Genomic DNA, 26,241 nt, shown 5'->3' with positions numbered 1-26,241 from the left:
CTAGAGGAACTAGAGAACACTAAAGAGGAACACGTCAGCACCTTCTGAATCAGAACTTCCCCTGGTCTCCCTGAATACGGTCAATTCCCTTCTCTTCTGTCTGTGAGTCACCTTTATGAGTTTCTGTCTTTGGGACAAGACCACAATTGGAGCTAGCAATCTAAAATACGTTCTTTTCAAATGTGTTGTTAAGGCACTTCTGACATGGTGGGAAATGAAGTACAGTGCCATACACTTCATGGGAAATGATCTCATTGTAAGATCTCCAGATTTGCTGGCAGTAGAGAGAACATGGGGTTTGGAAAGGTGTCTGTCCTCTTAGGTGCCCCCATAGATCTGAGTGCCAAATCTTTTGAGGTCATCAATTGTCTGAGTAGGTAAACTTCCAGCGCATGTGACTCAGGGGACAAGACCTGTGTAAAGCAAATAGTCCTGTGAGCTGAGAGGAAAGTCTGTAGCAATGATGTTCCAAAATGGCATTTTCTTGGTCAAGTCAGAGAGTACCGCTCAAGCACAAAAATATTGCGGGGTTATTATGTATATCTGAACTTAGCAGAGTTGCAGCTGCTGCTAGACACAAGGTTCCAAAGGCCTGAAAGAAGTTCCACAGAGTGCTGAGGAGGGAGAATCTGTACAAACACAACCACCAGCTCTGTATTTGTACTTCAGTTCTTCACCTGTCTAGGATGAAGAGCCAGATAACAGTATAGCCCCCTTTCTTCTGTTCCAATATCTTACTTATGTTCCAAATCATCCCCCTTTAAAAATTCTCATCATCTGTCCTCACCCAAAATCACTTGATGGGTAATCCCTCCAAGGGATTTAAAATATCCCTGCCTTCATGAAAAATAGCCTCAGCAACTTTTATTTATTATTAGATAATATCAATTTTGTAAGTTTTCTTTTGATATTTTTAGCATACAAAAGATCAGGGACAAGGTCAACTTCAAAATTAAATAGTGAATAAAACTAAACCAAACGTACTAAAATGTTGGGCCAGAGTCACTCTGACATTTATCAAATATTTCAATAAGCACATATGTGGCTCCAGGAAAGCTTCTAGCAGACAAATAAAGTGGGTTTTTAAATTTTTATTTGGGGGTGATCTGAGGTCCAGATCTTCTGATCTAGACGTTTATTCCTGCTGTAATGGTGCTTTGTGCAAGTCGTTGAGCATATTTGCTCATCATCATGACCTGCAAAGTATATGCCCATCTCTCTCTACAGAGAAGATGATCTTATCTCTTCTTTTCCTTTTTCAGCTATTTATAAATTACCTTCCCAATATAATATTTCTAATTGTTAAAAAAAAATCCACTAACAACCTAGTCCAAGAACTTAAATCCAAGCCCAACTAAAAGGTCCTGCCTGTCACCTGACATGAAAGTCTTCCTAAAGTACATTTATAATTCAAAATTGCTTCACCTGTCTTCCACACAACAGCCTGTACACCTACTGGTTCTTTTCCAAGACATGGGACTGAGTCATGCATTCATTCCAGGCACTCCCATGCAGGCATAGAGTTACATGCCTTTCCAAGGAGATGCGTGTGCCCACAAGTCACTGAAGCAAGCTTGTCCACCATGCAACATCTGAAGCTTTATTCTTTTTGGTTATTGAAAGGATTCCCGGACCATTAGCAAAGATGAATGGTAGAAGTTGTCTTACTCATTGAAACATACAGAATATGTGCAGATATACATCTTTCTTAATTGAGAAATTCCATTTGACTATAAATAGTTGTGTTTTTGATTCATAGCCCTCAAGATTCTTGGAAATTTGTTTCATGCCTCATCCTAACAGAAGGTCCCTAGAAGCAGAAACTGCGGTGATATGTACAAGGACTTTTTGAGAAAATGGCATAAGGGGATTCTGGTTTCTCCTTTTTATTTCAGCTGTTGGCAATTTGTTATAGCATATAATATCTCCAATTGCAAAAGGCAAGGGTGGTGGAGCCACAGTGCCGTACCCAGTGTCAGCTTCCAGAGAAGAAGAACCACCTCCAGGGAAGAGGGCTTCCATAAGCTGAGGATAAACTCCAGAAGCAGGGGTGGCCGTCTAACTCACAGTAGCTGAGAGTTGAATATACCTTCCTTTAAGCTGGATCTCAGGGTCTTCACTGCCATCTAGCTCCCATAGTGCTCAGAGTCACACAGTTCTCACATTAAGTTCCCTTCGCCAGAGTATACCTCCTTTCCAAGCCTTAAGACGTTTCAAAGTTCTCCTTCTCTACCCTGGCATCCACCCTGACCTGGGTGGTACATCATATCATTTTTCCACTGAAAAGTCTGACACCCTTGAAAGCATTTCAGTCATTGTTTCCCCGATAACATACACCCTATCCTGTAAGATGGCACCTCAACTTTGTGAGTGTCCTTTCCAGTTTGGGGAGGGAAAAAAAATCATTCTGCTTTCTTCTCAGGCCATCTGGTTTGGGGACAACATGTTTTGTAGCAAGACAAGTAGGTTCCATAGTCATGAGCTCATCATACCATCTCCTCTGCCATAACACCGGTTCCTTTGTTTTGGCAATCTAGTGTGAAAGCTCATGGCAGGAGATACTAGTGATGCCAGCCGAGGCTCAGACGGCCAACCCTTTCTGTAGTACAAGGCTATCTTGTCAGAATGAATCAGTTTTCCCTGTGCTGTAGATGGGGATCCACTGTAAAAACAGTCTTCTTAAGAAACAGTGTCTTTTGGATATATGCCTAGGAGAGGTATGGCTGGATCTTGAGGAAGCGCTATTCCTAGTTGTCTGAGAAAGCGCCAGATTGATTTCCAGAGTGGTTGTACAAGTTTGCATTCCCACCAGCAGTGGAGGAGAGTTCCCCTTTCTCCACAACCTCTCCAGCATGTGTTGTCACTTGAGTTTTTCTTCTTGGCCATTCTGATAGGTGTAAGGTGAAATCTCAGGGTCGTTTTGATTTGCATTTCCCTAATGACTAATGACGTTGAACATTTCTTTAAGTGTTTCTCTGCCATTCAATATTCCTCTACAGAGGGAGTTCTCTGTTTAGCTCTGTTCCCCATTTTTTAATTGGATTATTTGGTTTGTGGCTTTTTAACTTCTTTAGTTCTTTACATATTCTGAATATTAGCCCTCTGTCAGATAAAGGGTTGGTGAAGATTCTTTCCCAATCTGTAGGCAGTCGTTTTGTTTTGATGACGGTGTCTTTTGCTTTACAGAAGCTTTTCAGTTTCATGAGGTCCCATTTATTGATTGTTGCTCTTAGAGTCTGTGCTGTTGGTGTTCTATTCAAGAAGTTGTCTTCTGTACCAATGAGTTCTAGGGTTTTCCCCTCTTTTTCTTCTAACCAATTTAAGAGTCTCAAGGACACAATAAGGACATTTGCTCAACCATGTTTATAGCAGCTTTATTTGTAATAGCCAGAAGCTGGAAACAGCCCAGATGCCCCTCAACTGACGAATAGATGCAGAAATTGTGGTACATCTACACATTGGAGTATTACTCTGCAATGAAAGCATCATCCTGAGTGAGCTGTCCCAGAAGCAGAAAGACACACACAGTATATACTCACTCATATAGACATATAACATAGGATAAACCTACTAAAATCTGTACATCTAAAGAAACTAATCAAGAGAGAGGACCCTGACTAAAATGCTCAATCCCCATCCCGAAAGGCAAAGAGGATGGATGGACATCAGAAGAAGAAGAAAACAGGAAACAAACTAGGAACCTGCCACAGAGGGCCTCTGAAAGTCTCTGCCCTGAAGACTATCAAAGCAGACACTGAGACTTATGGCCAACTGTTGGGCAGAGTGCATGGAATCTTATGTAAGAAGTGGGAAATAGTAAGAGCTGGAAAGGACAAGAACCCCACAAGGAGAGGAACAGAACCAGAAAATTTGAGCACAGGGGTCTTCCCAGAGACTCATACTCCAACCAAGGAACATGCATGGAGATAACCTAGAACCCCTGCACAGATGTAGCCTATGGCAGTTTAGTGTACAAGTGGATTACATAGTAATGGGAAGAGAGACTGCCTCTGACATAATCTGATTGGTCTGCTCCCCCTGAGGGCGGAGCAGCCTTACTAGGCCACAGAAGATGACAATGCAGCCCCTCCTGCTGTGATCTGATAGACTAAGATCAGAAGGAAGGAGAGGAGGACCTCCACTCTCAATGGACTTGGGGAGGGGCATGCGTAAAGAAGGGGGAGGGAGGGTGAGACTGGGAGGCAAGGAGGGAGGGGTTTATGGGGGGATACAAAGTGAATAAAGTGTAATAAATAAAATAAAATTAATTTTTTTTAAAAAAAAGAAACAATGTCTTGGTAGAGACACTGGTTTGGGTACCACTAGGCTCAGGATCAGTAATACAGGTAGTGTGTTCAGCTTTTATGAATGAATGAGAACTCATTCAAAGCCTTCTTTTCTCCTGCCATGTCTACATCATCCAAAAGCCCGTTCATTGTATAAGCCTGAAGGGCTGGGGATAGAGGAAGGTTGAGATCATGTCCACACCACTGTTTAGCTTGTTATCAGTATCTCAGCCCAAAGTATGTACATTTTATACTGAGTGTTAGAGGCTACCCAAGGTTCTCTCTCTTTCATAGACATCTCTATCCCTGGTCTTTCAGTCTGGCTGAACCATGTGTCTAGCCAACTAAATCATTCACTGTTGTTAGTTTATGTATTTCCAGTCACCTGAGTTACTCATCACTGTACACAGGTCCCCAAATAGCTACTTCCATCTACTACCCCTTCCAACAAAATGACTAAAACAGATCATTATCTGAAAAAAAAGGCCCACCTGTCATTCAGTTCCCCCTTTTCATGTGACTAGAACAGAAAGCAGTCCTTTTCTAGCTTACACGTAAGTAGCAGACTGACTAATAATGAATCAAACTCAGGCTTTTGTCTCTTCCATTGTTAGTGGCAAGGAACTCCCATATCCCTTATCTGAGAGCCAAGGGAGGGGCACGAATGAAACATTGGCATGTGAAATAAGCACAGGTGGTACTCACCTGACATTTGTAGGCCCATGCTGGATCTACTTTTTCCACTTTGTAATAGATTTGCTGCCAGGCCCAAACTTACTACTCATTGTGGTGACATCCAGCTCAGGATGGGAAGGTATGACTGACTGGTCACTTGATATTAAGCAAATAGATGCTCAAATTCAACGTGGCCTAATAAAATGAGCCTATGTTTTAAAATAGTACCGGATATTCTGTACCAGGTAGCCTGGTCTTACTCTGGGACCCTTTGCTGTAATTCTTTTATTGAAGCTTTCCAGAAAGAATCCTAGGAGTGTCATCTTCTAGAGATTTCTCCAACACTGTTAGCTCTGCAAGCTCCGTAGCCCAAATGGTAGTGATACCCGTTACACAACCTGAGCTTGCTACTGTACCCTTTCCGTTCATAGATCCACTTCACACTAGCAGTCTTCTAAATGATCAATAAGTGGGTCACAGTGCTGCTTCCAAGTGCAAAGATGCAGGAAGGAATGCATTTCATTCTAACATTGGGAAGACTAAAGCTGGGGCAAGATGCTAGTGCATGCCTTCCAAAGCTGAGATCGACTTTCAAAAATCATTGACTACCAGGATCCTGACTCTTTATAATTTGTCTTGTTTCATCTGGAACACGAGTGTCTTGTGGAGAGAGGCATTAGTAGCCTGCGTTTCGAGTCATATCCAATTAACAATGTTGGGATACGAAAGAACGCTCACAGGTCGGGGCTGACTGTCCAGTGGACATTATTGTCCACCCCACATGAGTGCGAACTTCTGATACTCATGTTTGTAGCCACTGACAAGAATGCGTTTGTCGGTTTGGCAGCATCCTACCAGCTCAGGAGAGTGACAGTCTGCACTAATAAAGAGGCCACGTTTGGCAAAGCAGCTGTGACTGGTTACATTTTCATTAGCTGACTGTCAGTGTCTCATACGCCATCAGTTTTTGCGCAGGAACCAGACTGGTAGGTTAATTGTGGATGGAATGAAGATTACCATCCCTGCATCACTTACATTTTTAATCTTCCACCATCTTCAAAAGTGGCATTGTCTGTAATCTGTTATTTCTTTCAAAAACGGAGATAGTCCCCAGGGCTTCTCTCATTCAGTAGCTTTTACTATGAGGTAAATGAAACAAGAGCTAAATACATTAATTTGGAATGTGCATTCACAAATAGAGGAAATGGATTTTGGGTGAGTCTTTAACCTCAAAGAACAGTAATAGACAAAGACCAGGATTCATTTTCTTTCCTGACACCCAATGCCTCTGCTCTAAGTCTCTAAGGGAAGAAATTGGCATATTTCCTTGCTAACTGGAATTTATGAGTCTTTTCCTATGGATTTCTGACCATTTCTTCAGTTGCTGAGTTTTATGTTCAACCATGACATCCAAAAAAAAAAAAAAAAGGAACAAGGAGTGTGATTCTCCGTAAAGGCATCTGCTCACATACTCATCATTCACTTTGATCATACAAGTTCATTAATGTTATTGCTTGAATTTCTGTACTCACAATTAAAAGTGTAATTTTGTCTCTACATTTCTAAATTTTCTCACACAGTAACTGTATGCACTCTGTAGTTACCACAAATCTGCCAGTGGTGCCGAAACAAATAAGCCTTCACTTCCAAGGACGACTTACAAAAAAAGCAAAATGAACAGGCTTCTACTTCAGTCCGTACTTATACTTCAGACTCTCCAGAGGGCTGTCTGAGGCTCTTGTCACATGCAATGCTTATCCACATTTTGTCTGTCCCTTGGATTTTCCACAGATTAAGTGGTCTGGAATGTCAACTTTAATTCAACCTGAGCCACTCACAAAATCTGGGAAATGATGGGACAATCTTGTCACCCCATGGTGTTTCCTGAAGTGTAAAATGACATGAACACTGCAGAGTAAAACACACGATTGTACAAGATTTCTTTTTTATTTTAACTTTAATTTTTATATTAATTACAGTTTATTCACTTTGTATCCCAGCTGTAGTCCCCTCCCTCATTCTCCCTCATTCCGTCCTAATCCCACCCTTCTTTCCTCATCTTCTACCATGCTCCTCTCCAAGTCCACTCATAGGGGAGGTCCTCCTCCACTTCCATCTGACTCTAGCCAATTAGGTCTCATCAGGACAGGCTGCATTGTCTTCCTCTGGGGCCTGGTAAGGGAGCTCCCCCCTTAGGGGGAGGTGATCAAAGAGCCAGCCACTGAGTTCACATCAGAGACAGTCCCTGTTCCCCTTACTAGGGTACCCACTTGGAGACTGAGCTGCCATGGGCTACATCTCTGCAGGGGTTCTAGGTTATCTCTATGAATGATCCTTGGTTGGAGTATCAGTCTCAGAAAGGACCCCTGTGACCAGATTTTTTGGTTCTGTTGCTCTCCTTGTGGAGCTCCTGTCCCCTCCAGGTCTTTCTATCTTCCTTCTTCTTTCATGATTACCTAGAATTTTGACAATTGGATGACGTATCAGTTCCATCTGGAAACAACCCAGATGGCCCTCAACTGAGGAACGGATACAGAAATTGTGGTGCATTTACACAATAATACTGCTCAGCAATTAAAAACAAAGAAATCATGAAAATTTCAGACAAATGATGGGATCTAGAAAAGATCATCCCGAGTGAGGTATCCCAGAAGCAGAAAGACACACATGGTATGTACTCACTTATAAGTGGATATTAGACATATAGAACAGGATAGACATATTAAAATCTTTACACCTAAAGAAGCTAAGCAAGAAGGAGGACCCTGGGTAAGATGCTCAATCCTCACTCAGAGATTATAAAGTACATTTAAGTGCAAGTTTTGTTCTTTCTCAAAAAAGAGCAAAAATTGTTCAGTAAATTTTTCTGTAATGATGAAAATATCTTCTTCATGCTTTATACCACATGAAAGCCACTAGTCACATGGGCTACTGGGTATGTAGCTAGTGTGATTGGTAAACTAAAGCCTTATTCACTTTTGAAAAATTGTGTGTGTGCATGTTCTTTCATGAGCATGTGTACATATAAGTGTGTGTGTGTGTGTGTATGTGTGTGTGTGTGTGTGTGTGTTTATGTGTGGTTTGTGTTTTAGACAGTCTTTCATTGGCACAGAGCTCATAAAGTAGGTTGGCTGTCTGGCCAACCAGCATGCCTCACGGACTCATCTGTCTCTGCTTGTGCAGTGTAGGGATTAAAAGCACATACCACCAAACCCAACTTTTTTTTTACGTGTGTTGTGGGGATCAAGCTAAGGTTTTCATGTTCACGTAGCAACCACTTTACTGACTGGGCTGTAGAAGCGAATCCCTTTACTTTATTTCAGAATTAGTAAGTCATACAGTAGAGCTGGCTGTTAGTGCCCTGGAATGTACAGGCTCCCAGTTGGTTCATATTTTGAAAACTTTAATAAAAGAACAAAAAAAAATATCTATTTGCCTACTGTAAGTTCTTAATATGAATCTGCATCATTCTTTGATGCTTTTCAGAGAGGAATAATGACCTAAAACATGGAGTCCAATTTAAAAGTTGTGTAGGACAAACTGGAAAGTTAACATTTTAGAGAGATAAAAGCTAGGCAATATTCATGAAGTCATAATGAATATTACTGGGGAGAAAAAAAACAAACAACAACAGCAACCCTTCCCCACCAAAAACAAAAACAAAACAAAATGCTGCTATCTGAACTGAACAAGCAACTAAGTAAGGGGAAAGGTGAATTCAGAACTTGTTGTTTGTTGACAAAAAAAGTTAGACAAACCCTTAGGACAGAAGCTGCTCTTTTCCCATTGTCCTCTTGAGAGGTCTCAAGAGTTTGTCTAGCTTCTGGAACGAACACAAATGACTTTAGATGTTGAATGCATTGTTGACTTTTAAAGTTCATGAGGTGCAATTGAGCCAGCCTTCAATAAATACGTAGGATTCCAACTTCATAAGGTCCCACTGTATCAAGAAAAAGACAACAGACTGTGTTTATGTGTAGAACCCGGAAACTGAGACAAGGCCGTAGGGGACAGTCAGAGCACTAAATCATGTTGTGATCAGCTAAGAGTCATGGGAACACAGAGAGTAAGAAATAGTGCCACACTAGGGCAGGAGGGTGCTTGGAAATGTTCCTTTCTTAGCTCTCTTATCCATTTCCCTCCCCACACATGAATGTACTGACCTGTCCAATCATCGCTTCTGTGGCTTGCACACAATATGACATGAAGGAGAGAGGTTTAAAAGGGTTCTCTTTCTCTTTCAAAAAAAAAAAACAACCCATGACTACAAAATCTTTTTAAATTGTCTATTCCTTAACCAAGAGAGAATCTGAGCTCAGTTGACAGGCAAGAATTGTATGTTTGGCTGAGGACAGTACAATGGATTGATAAGTCTAAATTAAAGTGGTGTGCTTTCTACCTTTTCCAAAGTATTTCCAGTCATTTCTCCTGGGGAAGGACTCCCATAATTGGTATTTAAAGTGTAGCCCCCCATTGGTTTTAACTAACTACCAAACTAAGCAGCTTCTACATTTTTCAACTGCATGCTAATTTGTGTCTGCCTTAACACCAGGAAGTACTTTCTCTGAGATTCAGTTCCCTGTACTCAGGTTGTAACACTTCCCAAATTAGGTTAACAACCTTTGAGAATAAAATTATTCAATTCAAGAAGAAGTCTATTTCCAGGAGTTAGTCACTTGCTGCTTCTATTAGGAACTTGTTCAGTTATATCAATTCAACTTGGACAGTGGTGTCATAAATGGTCTTGATTTGTGTTCCCAGAGATGTAGAAATTGCTAAGATTGGATTCTGGTTCTCACTGGAACCCTAAATTAGTCCTCTGAAAGCCCTAAAACTGAAAAGATTGCCCAGCCACATTCCTGAAACATCATGTTCCCAGTGCCAGCATGTGTTCGAAGACAATGCTTTATCAAAGGGAACAATCGGATCACAGAAGAGCTGTGACCAGTCTCAGGACTGTTGACTAGTCTCAAATACTTTTCACCCATTTTTGAAACTTTAATAAAAGTAAAATCTGTGGTCCAGGCCAGGAGACCAGCAAGAATGCAGAAGGAATTCAAGGGAATGTGGAAAGGAATGGTAGAGAATGCAACTTGGGGTCTCTGAATTGGGGAATGTGCCTAGATGTGAATCTTTTGGCCAGATATATCGGGCAATGTAAGCCAAACTTATTAGTGAATTCCAAAGGTAGGGGAAATGTCTCTGTTTTATATTGAATGCTGCTTGAAACAAATAGGCCATCAGCCAAGGGTGTGGACATCTTTTTCACTACGAACCTTTCCCCTTTAACGACATATTTTGTAATGGGATTTGACGTGTAATACAAACATAGTTCCCAATGCATGCATTATCCATCTCAGTTGCTAACAATACTAAAATTAGTTTCTCTGTTTTTCCCATTTTAAATCTGTACTGTCTTACCAATAGCCACCCACTGATTTTCAAATGTTAATGGTATGTGTTGGCTGACTGTATAATACCAATTTTCATTTTTAGTACCTAGGGACATTTTCATTGGAGTGTAGATTGCTCAAAAACACTTGATGGACAATAAAACTAGATGTCTACACATAAGAGTTGGCAAGCTTTTCTTGAATGCATAAAACAATGCAGATGGAAAATTTTAAGTTATACTTGATTCATTTAAGAAAATGGGTAGTGGAATAGTTTACTCATAAATTCAGGATATGCATATTCTTTCATTTGTGTTTTTACTTTGGATTTTTTGGTCCAGCTCTATAGACAAAGTTGGCCTCAGACTTCTGCCTCTGCCTTTCAACTGATGGAATTACAGGTATATACCATCATGCTTGGCCCAGAACTTGCATATTTAAACTCAAATTCTGAATGAATGCTTTGAACAGACACAATCTTTATTTATGTATTACTGTGTCTGGTTTTATGTTGAGGTCTTTGATCCAATTGAACTTTAGTTTTGTGCAGGTGATAAGTATGGATCTATTTGCATTTTTCTACATGTAGATATCCAGTTAGACCAGCACTATTTGTTGAAGATGCTATCTTTTTTTCCATTGTATGGTTTGGCATCTTTGTCAAAAATCAGGTGTCCATAAGTGTGTGGGTTTATTTCTGGGTCTTCTATTTGGTTCCATTGATCCACCATTCTGTTTCTATGCCAGTACCATGAAGTTTTAATTACTCTTGCTCTATAGTACAGCTTGAGATCAGGAATGGAAATACCTCCAGAAGATCTTTCATTTTAGAGGATTGTTTTAGCAATTCTGGGTTTCTTGTTATTCCATATGAAGTTGAGAATTTTTCTTTCCAGGTCTGTAAAGAATTGTGTTGGCAATTTGATGGGAATTGCATTAAATCTGTAGATTGCTTTTGGTAAGATGGCCATTTTTACTATGTTAATCCTGCCAAGCCATGAGCATGGGAGATCTTTCCATCTTCTCATATCTTCTTCTAATTCTTTCTTCAGAGACTTGAAATTTTTTTTTTCATACAAGTCTTTGACTTGCTTGGTTAGGGTCACACCAAGATTATGTCTTCTGTGGCTATTGTGAAGGGTGTTGTTTCCCTAATTTCCTTCTCAGCCCTTTTGTCTTTTGTATACAGGAGGGCTACTGATTTTTTTTAGTTAATTTTGTATCCAGCCACTTTGCTGAAGGTGTTTCTCAGCTCATGTATTACTAAGTTAATGTTCTAATTTTATTCAAGAACAGAGATTTATTAGTATGTATTAATGATTTATAACAAGAGTGGATTTTATTATAATTCTTTCCTAGATGTGTGCAATGTATCTTGATAGAGTTTCCCCCCATTTCTGCTGATCCCTTTTCCTTTCCCAACCAGTCTCCCTTCTACTTTTCATGTCTAGTTTTGTGTATGAGCCTCATTAGCGTTACTTATAGGAGCTTCCTCTTTCACAGCAGCCATTGATTTCTAGTAGCTCCTTAGAGAGGAGTGGAGACTTCTGAGTCTCTCCAAATTTCATGGCAGCATATATTTGAACACAGTCTTGCATAGGTAATCACAGCTGCTATAAAAGAACACAATTTTTGAAAATGGTTACATTGAATTATATATACTTCTTACACAAAGGTCATGATTTTTGTAAGAAAATAAAGTAAACTTTTCAAGACAAGGTATCACTATGTATCCCTAGATTACCTGGAACTCACAGAAATTCACCAGTCTATGCCTCCCAAGTGCTGAAATTAATGGTGTACGCTATCACCTCGGGCCTCAGGAAAGTTTTAAAAAGACCAAGCATATAGCTTTACTTTCCCTGTAATTTCAATGTTATAACATATGAAAAGAGGAGATGATTAAACATGCAGATACTTTGAAAATCAATCCATAGGTATAAAGCCTTTGCTTTTTCTGCAGGCATAAAAATTTACTCTAGAATCATACAGAAGAAGTGATGATATTCTATTGCCATTATCCACCTTCAACAGTTACTAAAATGAGATTCAGGGCTCAAAGCTATTAGTGTGGAATAGTCACCTTCAACAGATATTCAATCAAGGAGATCTACAGGACTGTGAAGTTCATGCTTTACACATCCTACATAGAGACTGATCTATGTAATATGTAGGATTTAAGGAGATGAGCACATAAACTCCATAATTAAACAGACTGGAAACCTGAATGTCCGATCATCGGATAAATAGCATTTACATCAAATGACAAAGGATAGAAGAGGACAGAGACAGGCAGATAGAGATAGGCAGATTCTAGAGTAGGCAGATTTCAAGGACAGGGGGCCAGCTACTTTATACAAATTGATCAGTCAGAGCAGACAGGCTTTTCTCCTTCCTTTGGGAACCAGTGATTAGAAAGGCAAAAAAAAAAAAAAAAAAAAGCCCACTAGGATTATTATTTTTTCACTAGGATTATTTTAACAGAGGATTCTTTCATATGAAAGAAAATAGCAGGAATTAGGAAATCACCCCTAACACAGACTTTCCAGTCTCTTTTACTGAAAGATTGTGTATCAATGAATAAAGTAACTTGAAAAGGAAGTTGAGAGATAAAGAAGGCATAATACAAGTAAAAGATGATTCCTAACATTGACTTAAAAAGTCACTCACTTATGACCCACATGTAGAAAGTGGAGTTTGGGGGATGGAAAGATGGACCAGCAGTAAAGAACACTTGCTGCTCTGGCAGACAACCTGAGTTTGGGTCTCAGTGCTGATGTCATAACCTGTAAACACAGCTTGTGGGGAGGAGGCAGGGGGATTAAAAGATCTTCTGTCTTCCTCAGGCTCCAGCACACATGCCAAACCCTCACAGAGACATGTAAATGAAGAAATAAGTAAGTAAAAAAAATTAATAGAATTTTGGGCCAGAGGATCTAGCCCAATAGTAGAGTTATAGACCAGCATATATGAGGTCTTAGGCTCAATTCCCAGTGTCAGCAAAATAATGATAATGATAATGGGAACTTAGACTGGATTTTTTTAGCCCACTAAAGGTGAACTTACCCATCTTACATAGGGCCTGTGTTCAATGCTCAGCATGACTAAAAATAAATATAAAAAGTAAGATCATAATATTTTCCATAGCTCTCTTTTCCTTTGCTAATGCTTATGTTAAATAGTTAATGGTGATGGTTACACAATAAAGTGAATGTTCTTAATTTCAAAGAAATACGCACTTTAAATTTTAAAACTGATAAATTTTATGTTTTGTGTTTGCTATAAAAATAACTTTGAGAATAAATGAAATGAAAAGTGATTAATAAACAAACAGAACTGTCTTGAATCTAGTGTCTAAATATTTAGCAAATAGCTCAGCTTCAAAAAAACAATAACTTTAAAAGCATTAAAAGGAAAAAGTGATTCTAATGATAATTGTGTGTATGTTTTGGCTTGTGCCCTAATGTTTATTAAAACATTATTCTGGAAGTTTCTGCAAGACTATTTCTGGATAAGATTGGCATTTAAATTGGAGGAATTTGAACGAGGCAGATTGCCTGCCAATATGGTGAATGGCCTTGTCCAATTGGTCAGGATTAAGTGGAATAAAAGGTTGCTCCACCCCCACCCCTGATGGGGGAAATTTTTAGCAGAGAGACTGTAGACTTATCTACTCTACGACCTCTGTTCTTCATGGTTCCACAGCAGACTGCCTTTGAAAGGCAATCCTCCTGGCTGTTCACCTCCCCCCCCATCATATGTAGGCCTCACAAAGCCTTCATAGTCAGTTAAATCAACTTCTTTAATGTAAGTGGAGAAAATATAGAAGCCAGCATTTATCCCATTGGTTCTGTTTCTCCAAAGAACACCAAGAAAAACATGTATACGTATATGTAGACAGACACAGATCAAAACATACTTACAATTTATGCACATATCCATTCTCTGTTCTACAGTTAATGTGTTTGTGTGTGTACGTATGCATATAAATATTCATATGTAACAACAATTAATTTTAAAAAGAGGCCATGGATTTGAGAAAGAGCACAAAGGCTTTGAAGGGAGGAAAGGGAAGGGGGAAATGATGTAATTATAATCTCAAAAAGAAAAGAACAAAACTTAAGCAAGGAGGCTTTCTTTTATCTCACAGTCTGAAGATACAGAGCATCTCAGGGGGAGATCATGGCGACAGAAACTTGAGGCAGCTCCTCATATTGCATCTGCAATCAAGAAGCAGACAGTGATGAATTTCATGCTCAGATTGCTTCCTTCTTTCCATGAAACATAGGACCCAAGTCCAGTGAGTGGTGCCCGCTTCCTTAAGACCTTCCACTTGAATTTACCCAGTCAAGGACGTAGGCTCAGAGGCTAGCTTAGTCTGCATAATTTTTCACAGTGTGCCCAGAGGTGTGTCTCCTAGGTAATCTCAGATTCTGTCAAGTTGAAAATTACACTAATCATTATGATGAATACAAATTAAGAGTACTTTGCAAAGGATGTAGAGACCACAGTAGTGACCACTTTTTGGTATTTTTTCTTTTTTAATATAATTTTTATTTTTTATATTAATTACAGTTTAATCACTTTGTATCATAGCTGTAGCCCTCTCTCTCATTTCCTCCCAATCTTACCCTCCTTCATCTCCTCCTATACTCTTCTCCAAGTCCACTGATAGTGGAGGTCCTCTTCCCCTTCCATCTAACCATGGCTTTTCAGGTCTCATCAGAACTGGCTGCATTATCCTCCTCTGTGGCCTGGCAAGGCTGCTCCCCCTCAGGGGAGGGTGTCAAAGAGCCAGCCACTGAGTTCATGTCAGAGACAGTCCCTGTTCCCTTTACTAGGGTACCCACTTGGATACTGAGCTGCCATGGGCTACATTTGAGCAGGGGTTCTAGGTTATCTCCATGCATGGTCCTTGGTCAGACTATCAGTCTCAGAAAAGACTCCTGTGCCCAGATATTTTTGTTCTGTTGTTCTCCTTGTGGAGCTCCTGTCATCTCCAGGTCTTACTATCTCCCCCCTCTTTCCTAAGATTCCCTGCACTCTGCCCAAACTTTGATTATGAGTCTCAGCATCTGTTTTGATACTCTGCTGGGTAGAGTCTTTCAGAGGCCCTCTGTGGTAGGTTCCTGTCCTGTTTCCTGTTTTCTCCTTCTTCCAAAGTCTATCCCATTTGTCTTTCTGAATGAGGAATGATTCTCTTACCCAGGGTCCTCTTTCTTGCTTAGCTTCTTTAGATGTATAAATTTTAGTATGTTTATCCTATCTTATAGGTCTAGAATCCACTTATAAGTGAGTATATAGCGTGCGTGTGTCTTTCTGCTTCTGGGATACCTCACTCAGGATGATCTTTTCTAGATCCTACCATTAGCCTGCAAATTTCATGATCTCCTTGTTTTTCATTGCTGAGTACTATTACATAGTGTAAATGTACCACAATTTCTGTATCCTTTCTTCCGTTGAGGGACATCTGGGTTGTTTCTAGGTTCTGGCTATTACAAATAAAGCTGCACGAACATAGTTGAACAAATGTCCTTGTTGTGTACTTGAGTATATTTTGGATATATGCCTAGGAGTGGCATAGCTGCATCTTGGGGAAGGGCTATTCCTAATTGTCTGAGAAAGCACCAGATTGATTTCTAAAGTGGTTGTACAAGTTTACATTACCACCAGCAATGAAGGAGTGTTCCCTTTCTCCACATCCTCTCCAGCATGTGTTGTCACTTGAGTTTTTGATCTTAACCATTTTGATGGTGTAAGGAGAAATCTCAGGATTGTTTTGATTTGCATGATGACTAAGGACGTTGTGCATTTCTTTAAGTGTTTCTCTGACATTCTATATTCCTCTACAGGGAATTCTATGTTTAGCTCTGTACCCCATTTTTAATTGGATTACTTGATTTGTAGCTTTTTAACTTCTTTAGTTCTTTACGTATTCTGAATATTAGCCCTCTGTCAGATATAGGGTTATTGAAGATCCTTTCTCAGGCTGTAGGCTGTTATTTTGTTGTGCTGACAGTGTCCTTTGCTTTACAGAAGCTTTTCAGTTTCATGAGGTAACATTTATTGATTGTTGATCTTAGAGCCTGTGCTGGTGGTGTTCTGTTCAGTAAGTTTTCTTCTATGCCAATGAGTTCTAGGCCCTTCCCCACTTTTACTTCTAACAAATTTAGTGTGTCTGGTTTTATATTGAGGTCTTTGATCTACTTGAACTTTAGTTTTGTGCAGGGTAATAAATATGGATCTATTTGCATTTTTCTGCATATAGACATTCAGTTAGACCAGCACCATTTGTAGAAGATGCTATCTTTTTTCCATTGTATGGTTTTGGCTTCTTTGTTAAAAATCAAGTATCTGAAGGTATGTGGATTTATTTCTGGGTCTTCTATTCAGTTCCACTGATCCACAGTTCTGTTTCTATGTCAATACCATGCAGTTTTTATTACTATTGCTCTGTAGTACAGCTTGAGATCAGAGATGGACATACCTCCAGACAATCTGTTGTTATACAGGATCATTTTGGCAATTCTGGGTTTTTTGTTTTTCCATATGAAGTTGAGAATTGTCCTTTCAATTCAATTGTTCTTTCTCTGTTGGTATTTTGATAGAAATTGCACTGAATCTGTAGAATTCTTTTGGCAGGATGGCCATTTTCACTATGTTAATACTACTGATCCAAGAGCATGGAAGGTCTTTCCATCTTCTGATATCTTACTCAATTTCTTTCTTCAGAGACTTGAAGTCTTTTTCAAACAGGGCTTTCACTTGCTTGGTTAGAGTTACACCCAAGGTACTTTATGTTATTAGTGCCTATTGTGAAGGGTGTTGTTTCCCTAATTTCTTTCTCAGCCTTTTTGTCTTTGGTATACAGGAGAGCTTCTGATTTTTTTTTTTTTGAGGAAATTTTTTATCCAGTCACTTTGCTGAAGGTATTTATCAGCTGAAGGAGTTCTCTGGTTGAATTTTTGGGGTAGCTAATGTATACTATCATATCATCTGTGAATAGTGATACTTTGACTTCTTCCTTTCTGATTTGTATCCCCTTGATCTCCTTTAGTTTTCTTATTGCTTTAGCTAGGACTTCAAGTACTATGTTGAAGAGATATGGAGAGAGCAGGCAGCCTTGCCTTGTCCCTGATTTCAGTGGGATTGATTTAAGTTTCTCTCCATTTTGTTTGATGTGGGCTATAGGTTTGCTGTATATTTTCTTTACTATGTTTAGGTATGTGCTTTGTATCCTTGATCTCTCCAAGACTTTAAACATGAATGGGTGTTGGACTTTGTCAAATGCTTTTCAGCATCTAAGGAGATAATCATGTGGTTTTTCTCCTTCACTTTTATATGGTGGATTACATTGATGGATTTCCATATATTGATCCACCCTTGCCTCCTTGGGATGAAGCCTACTTGGACATAGTCGAAAATATCTTTTATGTGTTCTTGGATTCGGTTTGTAAGTATTTTATTAAGTATTTTTGCATCAAAGTCTTTGTGTGGTTTAGGTATCAAGGTGACTATGGCTTCATAGAATGAGTTCCTTCTGTTTCTATTTTGTGGAATAGTTTGAAGAGAATTGGAGTTAGCTCTTCTTTGAAGGTCTGGTAGAATTCTTCACTGAAACCATCTGGCCCTGGGCTTTTTTTGGAAGGGAGACTTAATGACTGCTTCTATTTCGTTGGGGGATATAGGAATATTCAGTCTATTTATCTGATCTTGATTTAATTTTGGTAAATGGAATCTATCAAGAAAATTGTCCATTTCATTTAGATTTTCAAATTTTTGACTTATAGGCTTTTGTAGTAAGACCTAATGACTGTTTGGATTTCTTTAGTGTCTATTGTTATGTCCCCTTTTTTGTTTCTTATTTTTGCTGATGTGGATAGTTTCTTTCTGCCTTTTAGTTAGTTTGGCTAAGGGTTTGTTTATCTTATTGATTTTCTCAAAGAACCAGCTCTTGGTTTCGATGATTCTTTGAATTGCTTTATTTATTTCTAATTTATTGATTTCAGCCTTGAGCTTGAATATTTCCAGCCATCTAACTCCTCTTGGGTGTGTCTGATTCTTTTTTTCTAGGGCTTTCAGGTGAGCCATTAAGTTGCTTTTATGAGACACTTCTAATTTCTTAAAGGCACTTAGTGCTATGAATTTTCCTCTTAGCACTGCTTTCATTGTGTCCCATAAGTTTGGGTATGTTGTGCCTTCATTTTCATTGAATTTTAGGAAGTCTTTGATTTATTTATTTCTTCCCTAACCCAGCTGTCATTGAGTAGTGAGGTTTTCAGTTTCCATGTGTGTGTAGGCTTTTGCTATTTCTGTTGTTGTTGAGGTTCAGCTTTACTCCATGGTTGTCAGATAGGATACTAGAGATTATTTCAATCTTGTATCTGCTGAGGGTTGCTTTGTGACCAACTATATGGTCTATTTTGGAGAAGGTTCCATGAGGTGCTAAAAAGAAGATTTACTCTTCTTTAGACATCTATTAGGTCCATTTGATTTAGGACCTCTGTAAGTGCCGTTATTTCTGTATTTAGCTTCTGTCTGGATGATCTGTCCCTTGGTGAGAGTGGAGTGTTGAAGTCTCCCAACTATTAAGGTGTTGGGATCAATGTGTGATTTCAGCTTTACTAATGTTTCATTTACAAATGTAAGTACTCTTGTATTTGGGGCATAGATATTCAGAGTCGTGATGTCTTCCTGGTGGATTTTTCCTTTGATGAGAATGAAGTGCCCTACTTATCTTTTTTTTATTAAATTTGGTTGAAAGTCTATTTTATTAGATATTAGGATAGGTACCCCAGCTTGTTTTCTGGGTTCATTTGCTTGAAAAACATTTTTCCAGCGCTTTACTCTGATATAGTCTTTATCTTTATTGCAGAGGTGTGTTTCTTGGATGCAGCAGAATGTTGGATCCTTTTTCTGCAACTATTCTGTTAGTCTGTGTCTTTTTATTGGAGAGCTGAGTTCATTGATATTAATAGATAATAGTGATTAATGAATGTTAGTTCCTTTTATTGTGGAGTTGGTGGTGTTACTGTGATTCATTGCTTGTTTTCTTTTATTTTTTTTGTTGTGAAGTTATCTATATCCTATGTTTTCTTGGCTGTAGTTGTTTTCATTGTATTGAGTTTTCCTTCTAGTATCTTCTGTAGGGCTGGGTTGCTGTGTAGATATTGTTTAAATTTAGTTTTGTCATGGAATATTTTGTTTTTCCCATCTATGTTGATTGAAAGCTTTGCTGGTTATAGTAGTCTGGGTTGGCATCTGTGGTCCCTTAAAGTCTGCATAACATCTGCTCAGGTCCTTCTGGCTTTCATAGTTTCTGTTGAGAAGTCTGGTATGATTCTGATAGGTCTACCTTTATATGTTACTTGGCCTTTTTTCCTTGCTTCTTTTAATATCTTTTCTTTGTTCTGTAGATTTAGTGTTTTGACTGTGATGTGACATGAAGAGTTTCTTTTCTGGTCTAGTCTATGTGGTGTTCTGTAGGCCTCTTGTATGTTTATGAACATCTCTTTCTTTAGGTTGGGAAAATTTTCTTCTATTATTTTCTTGATAATATTTTCTGGACCTCGGAGCCTGGAATCTCCTTTTTCATCTATTCCTATTATTCTTAGATTTCATCTTTTCATGGCATCCTTGATTTCTTAGATGTTTTATGTTTGGACTTTTCATATTTTTTTTTCTGAGAGAAGTATTAATTTCTGCAAGCGTATCTTCAGTGCCTGAGATTCTCTTTTCCATCTCTTATATTCTATTGGTGATGCTTACCTTTGTAGTACTTGATATTTTCTCTAAGTTCTCCATCTCCAGGGTTTTCTCTGTTTGTGTTTTCTTTACTGATTCTAATTGTTTTCATGCCTTGCACCATTTCCTTCATCTGTTTGAATGTGGATTCCTATCTTTCTATGATGGTCTCTATTTTTTGTTCATTTTCTCTCTTCATGCCACTAATTGTGTCTCTACTTGTACCTCTATTTGTTTGGCTGTATTTGCCTGTATTTCCTTGAGAGCTTTGTTTGTTTCCTCTTTATTTGCCTCCATTTGTGTGGCTATTTCTTTGAGTGATTTCTTCATTTCCTCTTTATGTGCCTCTAATAACTGGATAAGCATAGCTTTAAAATCATTTTCCTGTGTTTCTGATGAATTGGAGTATTCATTGATTTTTGTGGGTAACTGGTGTAATCATGATATCCTGATTTTATTTGGGTGTGTTCTTACGCCGACCTCTAGCCATCTGCTTATCAGTAACCTTCACTGTTTGTTCCTGGAGACTAGATCCATCTTTCTCTCGTGTCTGGAGTGTTCTTCAGGAAGATGAGCGAGGTCCACTGGATTGAGAGTATGTATTGGTATTATAGCTGTGCCCATGGGAGGAAGATCCACAGGCGCAGACACACATGTCCTTGTGAGCAAGCGTGTGCGTGTGCGTGGAAGTCTGCCTTTGAGGACAGGGTGCTAGAGAGCGTAGATGCCTGGAATGTGGCTCAGGGGGTGGCGCAGGTGCAGGAGGGGGTGTGGGTGCTGGTGGGGTTCGTGGGTGCAATGAGTATGCACAGATTCTCTGAATAACTCGGCTGCCTACGGGTCACTGGTATTCAGCTCTGTCTGGGCTCCAAGAGTTGTTTCCCTGAACTCCACTGGTAGACCCTCAGATCAGGGGCTCCAATGTTGAGAAAGCAATCCCAAGAATCCCTATGTTGCCCACAGTGTTGCTGTGGGTGGAAGGGATCCGATATCTGGCTGCTAGCCCCAGGATCTGGGGCTCTGAAGACACTCGCTTGAAGGTGCACTCACTTTCTAGCAGATCTAACTGGAAAGCATAGGGGTTCCCCTGTTCTCTACTCTCAGATTTAGGCCTGCTGGGGTAAATGCAGGTATAGGAGCTCCTTCAGTTCAGTGGTGCTGTAGCCGCAGAATTTGGAGGCTGGTATAGTGGTCCACTGGGAGTTTAGCCACAGCACCAGAACTGGGAGGCCACCAGTACAGACGCAGACCTGGGTGGCCTGGTGAACCTGGTGGACCTGGGTGGACCAGCAGACCTGGGTAGCCCATACACTGAAAGACAGGGCAGCCAGTACAGTCACTGGCTGGGAGGCCCTGTGGGGCCCGTAGAGCTGCTCATGAACCAGGGACTGGGAAGGCTGGTACAGCTGGCAGCCGCTCCTGAGGAACTAGAAGGATCCCCCTCTGCTGTCTCAGTCACTGAGCAGGGAGTTCTGTGCTATGAGCTGCAGACACTGTGAAGCGCCTTCACCGAGGAGGAGGGAAGGTCTGTCAAGGGGAAGTGCAGGGGGATCAAATGTTTGCTACTCTCATTTCCTGAGAAGTCTGCAGGTGAACTGAATCCAAATGGTCTCAGCACAAGTGTTGTCCCTTCTCACTCAGGAAGACTCAGTGTTGATGTTCTGGCTTCAGCTGCTCCTCCACTCACCAATTTTGGAGTTTCAAATCCTTTGCCTCTCAGATACGGTGCACGCTGGTTGCCACCATCTTGGATCCCACTTTTTGGCATTTTTTAAAAAGCAATTGTCCAACCTCTTAGGGTAAATTCTGATAGAATTTTATTTCAAAGGCTACTCATATTTAGTTACTTTAATCAAATTTATAGATACATCATTTACGTATAAAATATGCCATTTTTAAATGTATGGCTCGATTATGACCAACACACTTTGACAGATTCACTCACATATTTATCACTACAGTCAAGATACAAAATGCATTAAATACAAAGTTCATATATGAAAATTTACAATCAACTTCACATTATCACTGGTCCATCTGGATTAAACTCATTTCCTTTTTCTAGAATTTCATAGAAATGGGTTCTTCTGCATCTACTCTTTTGAATCTAATTTCTTTCACTCAACATGGTTTTGTCATTCTGCTACATTATTCTATTCATCGGTAGTTCATTTCTTTTTTTCCACTTATTCTTATTTTGTAAAATTGATATCCACAATGTTTATGTATCCATTTACTTTGTCATGGAAATCTGGGTCACTTCTAGATTGGGCTATTACTCAAAAATGTGTTAGTTCCTATGTAAGTCTCTGTATATTGTCTCAGTTAAATTTCTATTAATGGTAAAACACTACAATCAAAGACAACTTGGTGTAATGAGCCCCCCCCCCCAGCCTGGACACAACTGACATCATGTTGGAGACAGGCTCCAGTGCCTGCCAAAAGGTGAACAAAAACATAATCCACCAAAGACCTTGTCCATAGTTCAAGGACCAAGGAAACCACCTCACTGAACTAAGCTTACTTTTGAGTCTCTGTAGTTTTGCTTCTTGCTAACAGCTCTTGGTAACTGAAGTTTGTCAACCAGGATATGGTTTTTGTTCATAAAAGACAAGAAAAAATAATTGGCGAGGCTTGGGCAGCATGATTTGGGCAAGTTTTTCTTACAGCCTCGGGCCAAAAATACAAACTTCCTGTTCTGTTTTAAGAGTGTCCATGTATGCTTTCTTGTGGGCTTACCACACAACACTGAAAAAGAAAGGGTCTATTTTGGCTTACAGTTTTATATCGTAGCCAATCACTGAGGTGAAGTCCGGTTGGGAACTCAAGCAGGGCAGGAACCTGGAGGCAGGAGCGGATGCACAGGTCATGGAGGGGTGCTGCTTACTAGTTCGCTCTTCAGAACTCAGTCTGCTTTCTTATAGCACCCAAGACCACCAGCCCAGGGGTGACAACACCCTCTGTGACCTGGGTCCTGCCACATCAGTCGTTAATTAAGTGCCCCACAGGCTTGACCAAACACCAACCTGACGGGCATTCTCTCAATTGAGGTTCCCTCTTCCAAAATGACTTTAACTTGTGTCAACTTGACGTAAAAAATAGGCAGCATATACGTGAATAAAATTTCATTCTTCTTGGGTAGATATTAGAGTATAATGATGAGCCGTTAATTGTATACTAACCAGTCAAACACTCTTCCATTTTGTAAATGGGTTTTCCATTTTTCATGCCCATCAGAACATGAGAAATTTTGTTCTTGTCTTCACCAATAGGAGGTTTTGTCAGTCTTTTCCATTTCAAACACTCCTTTTGTGTTGAATATTTAACTAGCATCATCGCTAGCTTATCTTCCATGTATTTAACTTGATCTTGGTGTGTGTCTCTGGTTGCCCCAATGTTCCCACTTTGTAAGAAGACTGTGACATGTACATTCACATAAAAGGTGAGCAGTGAGAAGAGAATGCTTTCAATTCACCATTTAATTTGCTGTATAAATCTCATCCTCTAATTTTTCTACAAATTAAAAAATAAACATTATTCTTTTGTCTTAAAATATTAACTGTAAAGAAATTTAGGAACAAAGAAAATATTTATTTTCTTTTCTTTCATATTTACAGTTTGTGACTTTTTTTCCTTCCCGTGATCCAAATTTCCATCTACTCCTATTTGAGTCAGTCTGAAAAACTTTCTTTCTCTTGAGTAAAACCATTATAGTGATGGATTCTTTTGTTTTTCTGAGAAATTATTTGCATTATTTTCATTTTTGAAGTCTGCTTTCACTAGGTTTGGAATTGTAAATTGCCCTACACCTTCAGAATACTCTTCTATTTCACCATCTACACTGCAGATATGCTTTTGTTGGCTTATGTAATTTCTAATGGAGGCTTTCTGCTAATGCTTGCCTTCTCAATAAGGTATCATTGACAACTGAGTGATCTTTAGGTCCTTTGTGTGTTTTCAGGGTTGTCATAGTGCTTTACCTTTATATTTATTTTGCTTAGATGTCATTGAGGGCCTTTGATTTATGGGTTTATGGTTTTCAGCAAGCATTTTCCCCCAACTATTTACTTATTTAATTAGCCTTCTTGGTTTTTTCCACTGAGACTCCAAGTACACAAAGGTAAGTCTAGAAGTGTATGCCCTTGAGAGCAGGATAGAATCTGCCTTCATTGTCCTCAGCCATTTTACTGAGTGCTTCAGTTCAGATACGTTCTATTGATGACTCAAAATTATCTATTCATTTTTTACATTTTATTGGTTTTTTGTGACTTTCACATCATGTATCACAATCCTGCTCATCTCCCCATCACCATATCTCCCCTTCATCCTTTCAATCTCTCCCCAAACAAAAAACACACAAACAAACAACTACAACAAAAACAAAGCATAGAAAACATCTATCTCATCTTGGGAGCTACAGTATGTCACAGTGTGTCCCACAGTATAACCCTTCTTATGTAACATCTCCTTCTGCAAATGTTCATTGCAGTGAGTCATTGATCTGCTTCAAGATCTCTGGCCTCTGTGACACTATCAATATTGGATCCTCACTATGACTCCTCCCAGTTATCCTGTTGTCATAGAGATCTTGCAGCTTTGGAACAACAGGACTGGCCCTTTCAATCATCGTGGTTGAGACAAATTTTGGGGTGGGTTAACTTAGAGCCCTGGATCAAGGCCTGGGTGGTAGCCAAGCTGGTCAGCGCACCAGCTCTCTCCTTTGTCCACATGACCAGAGTGAGCTCTCCAACACTGCTTCAGCTAGGCCACCCAATGCTGCCCTTGGCAAAAAGGCAGGGTATGCTCTCTTGCTCTCATGCCCTCGGGGCTGGCTCACCTGTACCCATGCCTCCAGAACCAGTCCCGTTGTGCTGCCCAGGCAAGGCACAGGGCCCACTCTCACAACTGCTGCAGCCTCTAAGTGGCTGAGCCAGCTCTCTCTCTCTCACACCCCAGGGCTGGCTCATGATGCCTTCACTATCAGGGCCATCTCCACTGTGTTGTCCAGGCAAGACACAGTACCTGCTCTCCTGAGTACTAGCTCTTCTGCTCTCATGCCCTCAGGGCCAGCTTTCTTGTGATCTCACCCTCGGGGCTGGCTCACCTCCACCAGCATTAGCTCTTTCTGTTCAGGGCCCTCTCTCCCTAGTGCTACAGGTGGTGATAGACATCAGGTATAGCTCTCCTGAGCTTATGACCCGGTGGACAGCTCTCCAGACTGCCGTAAGTGGTGGTGGGCCATCATCTCTGCACCCGTGCCACCCCACAGATAATGAGTGGCAGAGTAAGCTTTCCCACACTCATGCTTTCAGGGCCAGCTCACCCACACCCCTGCCACCAGGGTCAGCTCCGCTCCACTGTGCTGCCTGGATGAGGTGCAGGACCTTTTCTCCCAAGTGTTGCCAGTGGTGAGAGATGGAGCCAGCTGTCCAGAGTGCTGCATCCAGTGAGGGGCAGAGCCAATTATGAAAAGCTCCTGGACATCCATCAAATCCCAGAGGATGCTCCGACCGGGGACATCCCCATGTTTGCTAGTGGCAATATGACCTACCATCATTGACATCGACTCCTGCCAAGGAGTAGACACAGATTCAGACTTGGTCCTCAGCAGCAGCTCAGGTCGAGATCTCTCCATGGACCCAGATGGTGGAGCTGCCACTTACAACAGGCTGCTCCTCTCAACCCTTGAGTCTACAGTTCCATCTTAATACTGTCCAAGCTGCTCCATTTCTTTTTCCCTCCTTTCTGACCACCACATGTTTGTACATTGCGGTGGCTCCAGATACAGGCTGGCCACATAGCTCGTGGGCCCCTGGGTGACAACCCTCCATTCTCACTGTGTGGTAGGCTGACAAACAGATGTCCATGGCCTGTCTTTGTCATGCACAAGAGAGCAGGTTTGGGCGTGGCATGGCGTCCTGCAGGTCTCTGACTGTCTTTCTCCTTCTATGCTTTGTTGCCTGGATTTGATTTGATCTGATCTGATTTGATTTGATTTTTATGAATTCTAGACATAAAACAGCATTGGCCACCAAGCCAGGCATCAAGCTAGGATGAACAAACTGTCATCTGCTCCTTCCCTTCCCTTCCCTTCCCTTCCCTTCCCTTCCCTTCCCTTCCCTTCCCTTCCCTTCCCTTCCCTT

This window comes from Psammomys obesus, unplaced genomic scaffold (assembly GCF_907164565.1).
Source record: "Psammomys obesus unplaced genomic scaffold, mPsaObe1.curated_primary_1811, whole genome shotgun sequence".
Taxonomy (NCBI): domain Eukaryota; kingdom Metazoa; phylum Chordata; class Mammalia; order Rodentia; family Muridae; genus Psammomys; species Psammomys obesus.
This window is presented reverse-complemented; position numbering follows the sequence as displayed.